This window comes from Mesocricetus auratus, unplaced genomic scaffold (genome assembly GCF_017639785.1).
Source record: "Mesocricetus auratus isolate SY011 unplaced genomic scaffold, BCM_Maur_2.0 Super-Scaffold_15014, whole genome shotgun sequence".
Classification (NCBI taxonomy): domain Eukaryota; kingdom Metazoa; phylum Chordata; class Mammalia; order Rodentia; family Cricetidae; genus Mesocricetus; species Mesocricetus auratus.
This window is the reverse complement of record NW_024429186.1, coordinates 64,214,640-64,226,820: the sequence shown is the minus strand read 5'-3', so window position 1 is coordinate 64,226,820 and position 12,181 is coordinate 64,214,640. Positions and strand designations below refer to the sequence as shown.

General features: G+C 40.4%; 1 protein-coding gene and 1 pseudogene across 1 annotated transcript in view; both read right to left on the bottom strand.

Moving 5' to 3' along the window:
• The window catches only part of Strn3 (striatin 3), an 81,945-nt gene that overhangs the window by 55,984 nt on the left and 13,780 nt on the right, over positions 1-12,181 (bottom strand).
• On the bottom strand, positions 5,990-11,330 carry LOC121139387 (annotated as a pseudogene).

Genomic DNA, 12,181 nt, shown 5'->3' with positions numbered 1-12,181 from the left:
ACACACAATAACACACACACACAGTATATTTTAAAGCATAAAATATTTAGGAATTAACCAAGAATGTGAAAAACTTACACTTACGCTGGTGATTTTAGGATATAAACATATCCAGTTAAAAATGTCAATACCAAGGGAGAGGGACCTGGGATTGACATGTGAAGCAACCTTGTTTCTAATTTAAATTTAAACAGAAAAAGAAAAGAAAAAAATATCAATACCACCTAAAGTGGTACAATTACATTTTATGTACCATATATATGTAGAAATTGTAACTTCTTTATCTATTCCTTTGGAGGCACTGTCTCACTACATATTCCTGCCTGGTCTAGAACTCTCTATCTAGACCTGGCTGGCCTCAAACTCAGAGTGCTTGGGTTTTTTAAAGTATACAGCCTTGTATAGTTCATAACTTTTTTTTTGTAAGGTGTACACTTTCACTAGATTGATATCGAAGCAGTGTACAGGCAAGCCCTGGCTGCCTCAACACCTCAACTCACTCCCAGGAAGACCAAAGCCTTCATACATTAAGTTTGGGGAATGAAAAAGAGGAGCCAGGATGGGGGGCCATTCAAAAATAAAAACAAGAAGTATTAAGGTGGAAGATTTTTTTTTGCAGTACATAATTCACACAGAAGCAATGCTGTTACCCCTGTGGTGTGATAAAGGCAGGAGGGTTTTGAGTTGAGCTGGCCCAAACCACATGTTTAATTCCAGGCTCCTAAAGCTAAGTACCAAGATCTAGCTCCACCAGCTAAAAGTGGGGGCACGGCATCCTACAGTGGAATGGTGTGTGTGCTTCAGTGCAGGCAGAGTTCCATCTGTTTATGCTTGCAGTGCTGAGGTTTGAGCCCAAGGATTCACATCTGCTATGCCTGTAACCCCAGCTCCACTGAGCTACATCCAGGAGGAACACAATTTTTGAGCATCAGAAAAATTCAAGTTTTAAATTAGTTAAGTCAACTTATGTTTTAAACTCCTCTGATGTAAAAAGTATAAAGGTATTAGACAGATATAGTGGTGTATGCCTTTTAGTCCCAGAACTGAGTTCAAGAATAGCCTGATTCCCACAGAGTTCCCATACAATCAGGGTTACACAGAGATACCCTGTCTCCAGCAAACAAACGAGCAAACAAAAAAGTAGAAAGGGAAGTAGTTAACTTGCAATTCATTATTAAACACATACTACTAAGGCAAAAAGTTACAAACTTGTTTTCATCTATCCAATTTTAGCTGGTAACTCAGCATAACTTAACTTTGTTGCTGGTTTCCAATATCTGGGACCATATTTTATACATCTCCTGAATTTATTCAACATTAAACATCTGATTATCATAGAATTATTTAGCATTTACTGATGTGTGACAACAACCACTAGAGGTCACCAGCATAAAACTTTCAATATTGATTCATTCCAGCAGCATGAGTCTAAACTTGACTCATAATTACTTGTCTCCCTTTCCAAGTGCCCTTTACTAAAAAAGGTTGTCATCATAAATAATTTCATGATATTCAAGTGACATATAGAGTGTGTTCTCCCATCCCCCTTTACATATAAATACACAGACACAGACACAGACAGACACAGACACAGACACACACACACACACACACACACACACACACACACACACACACACACACACACACACACGGTATATGTTAAGAGACCTTGCCATGCAATTGTGAAAACTAGAGTTCCAATCTAATGCCCATGTGACAAGTCAGGCACCCTGCATATGCCTGTAATCCCAGCTCCAAGAAAGGCAGAGACAGGACTTGCTGGCTTTGAGCCTAGCTGAGAAAACTCAAGCTTTCACAAGAGATTCTGCCTCAAGGAATAGTTGGAAATAGAGGAGGACACCTGATACCCTCTTCTGGTCTCTGAATTGTACACACAATGTTGCATACACATACTATAAGTAGTCATACAAAGGATTCAAAACTTAGGCTGGTTGTGTTCATACATAAGTAAGATATATTGAAGAGATAAAGGCAAGAGGATCACTAGGTCAAGGCCAGTCTAGGCTATACACACACACACACAAATGTAGAATTTTTTTTTTTTTTGGTTTTACGAGACAGGGTTTCTCTGTATTGTTTTGGAGGCTGTCGGTCCAGCCTGGCCTCGAACTCACAGAGATCCGCCTGCCTCTGCCTCCCGAGTGCTGGGATTAAAGGCGTGTGCCACCACCGCCTGGCTTAGAAATATTTTAATTAGCAGATTCACCATGGAATTGAGATGTTTTCTAAAAACCACACAAATATGATTTATCTCATAACTCAGTGAATTGAGGAAGAACATAGAAACCTTTGTATAACCAATCACCGTGTAATAAAAGTCAGTGTCCAACTAAAGAGTTGTAAGTAATAGCTTACAAATTTTTTCATTAAAATTTTCCAATGTTATCAAAAGGAAAGAATTCCAATTCCAGGGAAAAGAGAAACACTAAGAAAAGACATACAAAAAAGCAAGTAAAACTTGAATCTAGTTTTTAACACTTCTATTTAAATCAAGGCTTATAAGCAGATTGATCTGTGAGTTCGAGGTCAGCCTGGTCTACAAAGATTGTTCCAGGACAGCTAGGACTACACAGGAAAACCCTGTCTTGAAAAACCAAAAATAAACAAACAAACAAGGTTTAATTAATAATCAAAACATCATAGTACCATCAGACCCCAAAATCCAATCACATTTTACATGATTATAGTTGGTTGAAGAATGGATTCTTTCTCTTTTCAAGGCAGGGTTTCATTATTGTAGCCCTGAATGATCTGAAACAAGATAACAGTAAAAATACATTCACTATGTCTGGGTATGGTATAATCTCATCCCTCAGCATCCTGAGTTCAAGGTCATCTTAGGATGTATAAGAAGACTCCAACAAATGAGCGTGCACATGCACACACACAGATTAACTTCAAATTTTAGAATAGAAACAAGATTACAAGTACTAATTCTATAATCAAAATAGTAGATTAATTATTCTCCCTCTGAAAATACAAGGAACACTAAATAATCAACAATTAAAGTAGTAACTGACCAAGCAAGATACCTAAAATTATTAGAAATCTTGATACTCTGTGAGAAAAAGGTATTCAACTATGGGATATGGCTTTGGCTATTAATGGTTATATCCTCCCCCTAAAGACCTTGAAGTCCAATGTGTTCTAGAAATGATTAAGTACATATTCTACATATAGTATTATTTAACCTTTGGTTTAATGCAAATTGTGTCAGTAACACAAACACACACATGCATGTTTCTTTAAAAAAGTATTTATTGCATATAACTAAGATTATAAACAGCCTTGTCACTTCAGGTAAGGCTTGTCCCTATATGTCTAACAAAAATCTTGTCAACTGTATAATTCTTTAGATTTTAGAATTGATAATAAAGTAATAACCATCTACAATATTTGTTAAATATGTATGGGTATCTTAACTCATCTATTGTCTTACAAATAAACCCATGAGTTGGTGTTATTTTCTCCACTTTCTTCTCCACAGAAGAGTTCAGCAAAGGACACCGTTGTTTAAGGAGATTCTCTTAGTCTTCCCAAGTGGGTCCAGTGGAACACTAAGACCTGAATCTAGACAACCTTAGTTCAGAGTGCACTCTACTTCTTATCAAACTATAAAGCATCTACAAGTAACGAGGAAAGAAAAACAACTAGAAAAATTAGAATTAAGAATCTCAAGTACACTCCCATCTAAGAGCCAACATTAACTTAATTTCTGCATTAGAATTTTTAACATTTGATTTGTGTGTACATGGGGATGGGATTACAAACAACATTGTGTACATGTGAAGGTCAGAAGACAACTTGTGGGACTTGGTTCTCTCTTTGCACCATGATGGTTTCAGGGATACAACTCCTGTCCTCTGCCTCGGCAACAAGCACCTTTACCTACTAAGTCATCTTGCCTATCCCAAATTAGAATTTTTAACATTAACAAACTCCAAGTCAATGTGGCAAAATTATCTGAATTAGCAAGCAGCATTAAAAAAAAATGCCAGTTCAATTTCAGATCAAAAAATATTGGAATGAAACCCTTGTTTTACCATTACTTAAATTAGATGAATGCCACCAAAAATTAAGGTATGAATTTTCTATCTTTTGTTCATAATATTATTTTTTAAAAAGACTATTATTTAAGACCAGGCAGTGGTGACACACACTTTTAATCCCAGCACTTGAGATGCAGAGGTAGAAGTGTGAGTTCAAGGCCAGCCTGGTCTATGAAGTGAGTTGCAGGACACCCAGGGCTGTTACACAGAGAAATCATGGGAGGAGAGGGGGCCCCTTATTATTTATGTGTGAAGGTATTTATGTGAACACATATGTATGCACTGGTTAGAAGGCGACAATGGATTCCCTGCACCTCCAGACACAGGTGATTTTAAGTTGCTCAATTTGAGTACTGAGAACTGAACTTGGGAACTCTGAAGAGCATTACTTGCTTTTAACCATTTAACCATCCCTCTAGCTTCCTTTTTTATTATTGTTGTTTGGTTAGTTTTCTTGTTTTAAGACAGGATCTCAAGAGCCCAAGCTGGCCTCAAGTTCAATGTATAGTGGAGGATGACCTACAATTTCTTATTCTGCCTCTACCTCTCAAGTGCTAGGATTGTAGATGTGTACCAACATGTCCAGTCGTATGTGGTACAGAGGATGGAACTCTCTTAGGGCTCCATTCATGCTTGTACTCTATCAATATGAGTTATATCCTCAGATAAAAAAATTTCTTATTGGCAATAATGTTATAAATTACAGTTTTCCTTTTTTTTTAAGATTTATTTATTTATATACAGTATTCTGCCTGCATGGATACATACAGGCCAGGAGAGGGCACCAGATCTCATTACAGATGGTTGTGAGCCACCATGTGGTTGCTGGGAATTGAACTCAGGACCTCTACAAGAGCCATCAGTACTCCCTCCTAACCTCTGAGCCATCTCTTCAGCCCCAGTTTTCCATTTTTCCAATTGTAAAATACAAGAATAATCTTGCATGCAATTCATTTTTTATATTTTTAAGTTTATGAATTTATTCCTATATCTGGATGTTTTGACCAAAGAGATCCGGAGAGGGTGTTGAGAATCCTCTAGGAATTGACTTGAGTCCTCTGGAAGAGCAGCCAGTACTCTTAATCATAGGGCTGTCTTTCTTTCCAGCCCCACATATACAATTTCTTACACAATCTTAGCCTAGTTTTTATTTTTGATATTCTACTTTAAAATAAGGCAAAGCTGTTTTATATAATTAAAGGAGAATTCATTTGGTCCAAATAAGTATGGTTGTAATTTCAGAGGCTTTACTAATTTACTGCATACTAATTCAGAACACTAATGATCAAAATCAAGAGCATATTTAAAATTTGAAAACCTGAACATGAGTAAGATTAAAGAACTATAAATTTTGAGTCAGGTATTTCTACTTAAATTCAACCAACATTTATTCATGTAACCAATTTTAAAATGTCCAAGGGGGTTCAAAGACAGGAACATAGTCTCTATACTTTAACCTTAAGAAAGTCAAGGAAGAAATGGGTCATGGTGTACCCTGTCATTAACTAGGTAAGATTAGACATGAAGCCTGCCAGAAGTTTGAGGTCTAAACTATAAAATACCAAGCTAGCCAGAGCTACAAACCTGTAAAAGTGTCTCACTTGACACATTACAACTACAGGTATTTCAAGATCCCCTAGGCTTTAAGTCTCTAAAATTCCATGACCTCTTCCCACAAGAATGGCCTAAGAAAAGGTTAAAGTTTACTCCTCATAAAAAATTTTAAGAATTTGCCAGGCGGTGGTGGCGCACGCCTTTAATCCCAGCACTCGGGAGGCAGAGGCAGGCGGATCTCTGTGAGTTCGAGGCCAGGCTGGACCGACAGCCTCCAAAACAATACAGAGAAACCCTGTCTCGTAAAAACCAAAAAAAAAAAAAAAAAAAAAAAAAAAAATTAAGAATTTAAGACCTACTAATTAATAAAGTCACTATCTTAGTGACTTTTCTATTGCTGTGAAAAGACATAATGGCCAAGGCAATTTATAAAACAAATAATTTAATTTGGGCTATTGTTTCAGAGGATTAGAGTCCATAATGAAGCAAAGGAACAGCTGAGAGCTTACATTTTGATCTGAAAGTTGGGAGAGCACTACAGTCTTTTAAAACATCAAACCGGAACACAGTGACATTAGCTCCTCCACCCAGGCCACATCTCCTAATCCTTCCCAGTTTCACCAACTGAGGAACCAGTCTTCAAATATATGAGTTTATGGGAGGTCATTCTATCTAAACCACCACAATCACTTAATTCTTTCTTGTGAGGTTCAGCTTTTAAATACCTCAGGAAGAAAATAGCCAAATCACTAACCACTAATTAAAACCACATAGAGCCGGGTGCTGGTGACTCACGCCTTTAATCCCAGCACTTGGGAGGCAGAGGCAGGTGGATCTCGGTGAGTTCAAGGCCAGCCTGGTCTACAGAGCGAGTTCCAGGACAGCCTCCAAAACAATACAGAGAAACCCTGTCATGGGGGGGGGGGGATAAAAACCACTTAGAAATATAAACTTTTACGAAGTGCTCTGTTCTCGTAATTTTGACAGCTGAACTTGTACCACTCCTTCAAGAGTTAACAGAAACATAGTAATCTGAACAGTCATTTAGAAAAGTCCTCCAAGAACATCTTTTTATCCAACTCCTTTGTTTAGTATTCCATTTATTTATTTCCTATATATGTGAGAGAGTACACAGCAGTACAGGACAGCTGTGGGGGTCAGAGGACAACCTGAGGGAGCTGGTTATCCTTCTACCATGCAGATCCTGGAGATCAAACTCAGGTCATCAGGTCTGTTAGCAAGTGGTTTCACCCGGCCTCACCAGTCCTTCCCAACTGTCTCAGCCTCCTTAGAAGTTAGCTTCTATGTTATAATCTGCTTTTGTTTTCTTTTCTTTTCTTGGGGGGGGGCAGTAAACCCAGTAACTTCAACTACTTCACCAGCCCTTATCCTTTCCGTCTGCTTTTTTTCTGAAGGTGACATCTCTTTGTCTCAGTCCAGACCTGGTCCAGCAGTGTACCCATCAGGAGCCTCCGGTCCAGGGGAGATCCTGGTGGTGCTCTCTGGACAGTCTGTGTGACGGGGCATCAGCTGAGGCCACAGGTGTGTCAGGGCTACGTGACACAGCACTGGGCCCCTTGCTGACGGATACCCTCCTTAAATAGTCTGCAAGGAAATGTCTTGAGGCAGCTGCCCACTGGCTGGATCCTCAACTCTGCCTCTCCTCCACACCTTTACTTGCTGCCTTGCCCCCAAGGCTGGGCACAGGGTCGAGTACCCCACTTGGCTTCTGGATTGACCTGGACGTGCTTGAGTCCTTGCTGGCTGGAACTGGGTTTGGAGTCTTCCTGGATGTTGAAGTTGGCCTTCAGCCTGGGCTTCCTGGTGAGACTTTGGATTGCTGGGCTCTGTTCTGACAGTCGCTCCTGTTTCAGCGAACACTCTTCCCAGCATGATGTCCTGGAGTGTGGGAGAGGGGGGATGCTGTCTTCACTGCATTCTTACGGGCATGTGAGAGAGAGACTCAGAAGCCAGCACAAAGGAAAGTTGACAGAAGGTGGTGTGAGGTGCAGTGGGTAGTGCTGCTAAGCTGGTCCAGTGTGTAGTAGAAAGAGACATGAGGAAGTTAAACACTCAGTAACACCACTCAGAACACCTTGGATCTGCTTGGTGGTGCGAATGCAGCCAGGATTAGTGGTCACTGTCTAGGTCATGGATGGGCTGACTACATAGGGCCTCCAAGCCACAGTGTTCACACTCAGGATCATGGGCCACAGAAAACTTTGACCTTGATACCTGGGTCTCCCTACACTTTGCTAAGGTACTGTAGGTAGAAGGCTCCACAACCCACACACTGGAACACCAGGCCTGCTTGCTGAGCACTTAACCTTGATCTAGTCTGAGAAAATGAGCACAAAAAAATCAGACACAGAAGTCAGCGTTGATGCTGGGCAGCATCACCATGAAACACTGGTAGCAGTTGGCGTGCAAATGCACACTATGCTGCACAATTCTAAGGACCATTTCATTGCAGGCCCAGCTCTTGAGGGCCATGGCTCATACTTGCGGTAGCTCATGTCTCTGCTGTTCCCTGCCAATACTGCTATGTCCATGCAGGTGACACACAGAAGTCCTCCATCGTGCACTGCTGCATCCAAGAAGGGGGTAGGGCGGCCAGAGGGGTCCAGGTAAATGACAACAAAACTCTCAGATGCCTGTGGGTGTTGGTACATCAGCACACGAGCATCTGCCAGGCTGGGCTATACAAGTGCCACACCACTGAGCTGCACGTTTCGATGAATAAGCTCTCCAGCCAGGCAGAAAAGTCATTCGCAAGCAGACTGGAGGCCAGGAACCTCTAGGGCAAATGAGATGGAGCGTGGCCCAGAAGCTGCCAGGACTTCCAGCATTCCCAGACCTTCCTCACAGACCTCACCAACAGCAGTTGCCAGAGGCTGCTCTCCTGGGCCAGGGTTTCACTCTCATCCTTCTCAGCCTTTTTTTTTTTTTTCCTCATGCTCAGACAAGTTCTCAGTCACTTTTTGCAAGTCCTTTCCTCCTGGCACCTTGATCTGGATTTCCTTGGCCTGATGAATTCAAGCAAACTAACTCAGTGATCATAAGCACATCTCTCTGCTCACAGGACCCAACAAGTCACTGTGCACACTTCCCACAATAGGGTCTGGGAATGACCATGCTGGCAGACAAGGCGGGCTGCTGGTCACATGACCCTCTGCTCACTCTGCTTTTTAAAGAGTTTCTTATTAATATTCAATGTGACCTTGAATTTGAGATATTTCTGCTTCAACCTCCAGAGACTGAAAATTATAGATACATTCCGGGCAGTGATGGCGCACACCGGTAATCTCAGCACTCAGAAGGCAGGCAGGCCTCTTTGTATCTCTGTGAATTTGAGGTATCTCTGTGAATTTGAGGTCAGCCTGTTCGATAAAGTAAGTTCCAGGACAGCAAGGGTTACACAGAGAAACCGTGACTTGAAAAGCAAAACAAAAAAGCCATCTCTTCATCCCCTTCTTAAAAATACAACTACCTCTCTTGTTTAATCAGAACTGAAAACAATCTCAGACATCTGCACACATTCACAGCAGCACTGCTCACAAAAGCTAAGAAGTAAAAGCAATCCAAATGTCCATCAACAGATTAAAAGACAAGCAAAATGTTACACACACACACACACACACACACACACACACACACACACACACACACACACACACACACGGTGAATAGTCCAGTATAGTAAGTAGCACAGGTCTGTGATCCTGGCACTTGAAAAGGATAAAAAGTTCAAGGTCATCCTTAGCTACATGCTCAATTCAAGGCCAGCATGGACTACAAGAGAATCTGTCACACACAAGCACACACACGTGTGTAAAACAAGGAGGAGGGAGGGAGGGAATGAAAGGAAATTGTGGCATGTGACACAACACATGGTTGAACCTTGAGGATAGTATGGAGGCAGGTCACAAGAAAAGTATTATGCCATTCCACTTATATATCTAGAGTGGTCAGATTTATGCAGACACCGCACATTAAAAAACAATTTAGAAACAGAAAAGTAGAATGAGGGATGGCAGGAGCTGGAGAGAAAGAGGAAAAACATTCGAGGGACTGGTTGTATAACAAGATGGTAACTTTTAACAGGTTGTGGGGGCATATGCATGTAATTCCATTCCTAGAGATGCAAGGGAATCATGGGTTCAGGACCACACTGGGTTTCATTAACAGACCCTGTCTCAGAAAGCAAAATCAAATAGTAAATATGATTCTTCTAAGGTTGGAATGTTTGTACTACTAACTTATGACAAAACATGTAATTTTCCTGCCTTTCATTATAAAATAATTATTCCACATTAGAATTTCAACTTTATTTAAAACTTATTTTAAAACTACCTATTATTACCCTTAATTTTAGTCCTCAACAAAGTACTATTACTTGACATGAACATTAAATACAAATGCAGCGGGGCGTTGGTGGCGCACGCCTTTAATCCCAGCACTCAGAGGCAGAGGCAGGAGGATCTCTGTGACTTCGAGGCCAGCCTGGTCTACAGAGTGAGTTCCAGGACAGCCTCCAAAACAATACAGAGAAACCCTGTCTTGAAAAACCCAAAAAATGAATAAATAAATACAAATACAAACTGACGTAAGCAACAGTAATGATATAGATGATCTGCTGTTGAGATAATCCACTACTAGAACTATACAACCAACTTCTTATATTGATTCAGGAAGCAAATGGTGAAGAGTTTCCATTACCTGATAACTCATACTCATTAGGAGAACTTTCCAAAGTTAAGAGTGAAATCATCTTCCTGGAAAGTTAAAAATAAATCAGACCCATCTATTCAAAATGCTATCCCTCCAGAAACTATTTGTTGGTACTAAAGTATCTACATATTGTTTAACATTGTTCCTAAGAACAAGATGATTCCAAAAGCATTTTTAAAATTACTCAGTTTTAGAACTCTAACACTTTTTTCTTAGGAATTACAGAAAATCAAGTTAAGAAATAAAATACTGATCCAAGTACACTATCCTAGACATCTAGACAGATGTATGTTCAAATCCCTATTTATCACTAACTAGCTTTATAAATGCCCATTAGCCTTTCTTAGCTTCTTCATTTGTTAAATGTAAAGACTGAATTAGATGTCTTTTCATTATATGTTAACACAGGACTAGAAAGATGGCTTAGTGAGTACCACCAAGCCTGCCACCTGAGTTTGGTACCTAGAACCATTTAGTGGAATACCAACTCCCACAGACTATCTTTTGTCTGTCTCTCTCTCACACACATACCACTCACCATAGCATGTGCATGATCACATATGTACACAAATAAATACATATAAAAATTTAATGACATGCTAACTAAACTCAACTATGATTTTAGCAATCTACAGTGACATTTCCAATGCTGAAATAGTTAAATCATTTATACACATTAAAAACGAAACAGCCTTTTCAAAAATGCCTTAGTAATACCACCTACCCATCTTGAGAGTATACAATTTAGACAGCAAGGAGAGATCTGTGAGCAGGCCTGATCCCCAGATCCCAACAGCAAGAGAGTTGCCCTTTGACAGACATACATACACAATCCCTGTACTTACATGTACAATAAGTAAACTTAAAAATGTACAGCAATCTATGCCTGTGACTATTAATCTCTTTTGGTTTTTTGTTTTGTTTTTTGAGGCAGGGTTGCTCTCTGTAGCCCTGGCTATCCTGGAGCTCACTCTGTAGACCACCAGGCTGGCCTTGAACTCTTGAGACCCACCTGCCTCCCTAGTGCCATCAATTATTTTTTAAAAAAGAAAACCATCTGCCAGACTTTGCTGATGCATGCCTTTAATCACAGCACTCAGGAGGAAGAAGCAGGCGGATCTCTGAGTTTGAGACCATCCTGGTCTATAGAACCAGTTCAAGGCAGGCTCCAAAGCTACAAAGAAACCCTGTCCTGAAAGCCTCCCCCCCCAAAAAAAGAAAGAAAGACAACTTGAAAGAATTATATTCTAGAGCTTTCTCTTGAGAAGTATTAATCCATTATAAAAGAAAATGAGATGTAATCCAAGGTTAAGGCAGAAAGATCAAAAGTTCAAGACCAACCTAAGATGGTTACAGAAAAACTGTCTCAAAAAAAAAGTTTGTTTTTTTTTAAAAAAGGCCATGCCTGATGATAGAGCCCATAACTACCCACTGAAGAGGCTGCTAAAGGAAAATGTGAGTCCAAGGTCACCCTGGGCAATTTAGTGACACCTTGTCTCAAAATAAGGGACAAAATACGGCTGAATGGTAGAGCACCTCCCTGCATGCATGAGGTCCTAGACACAATCCCCATCACCACAAAGCAAAGGAGAGAAGAACGGGACAGAGGGGGAGGGGAGCTAATCATGCATTTTTTGGTTTTGTTTTTCTTAAATGAAAGTGGAAAAGTCACAGTGATGTGACCATCTCCCTTCTGGAATGAAGGATTTATTGTCCAGCTGCTGGGAGTGGTACAGAAAAGCAAACAGCTGTCAGTTCTCTTCCTTCAAGAACTGCCCAGGGCTAACTGAACTGCCCCCCCCAAGTCACCTTCACCTAATGAT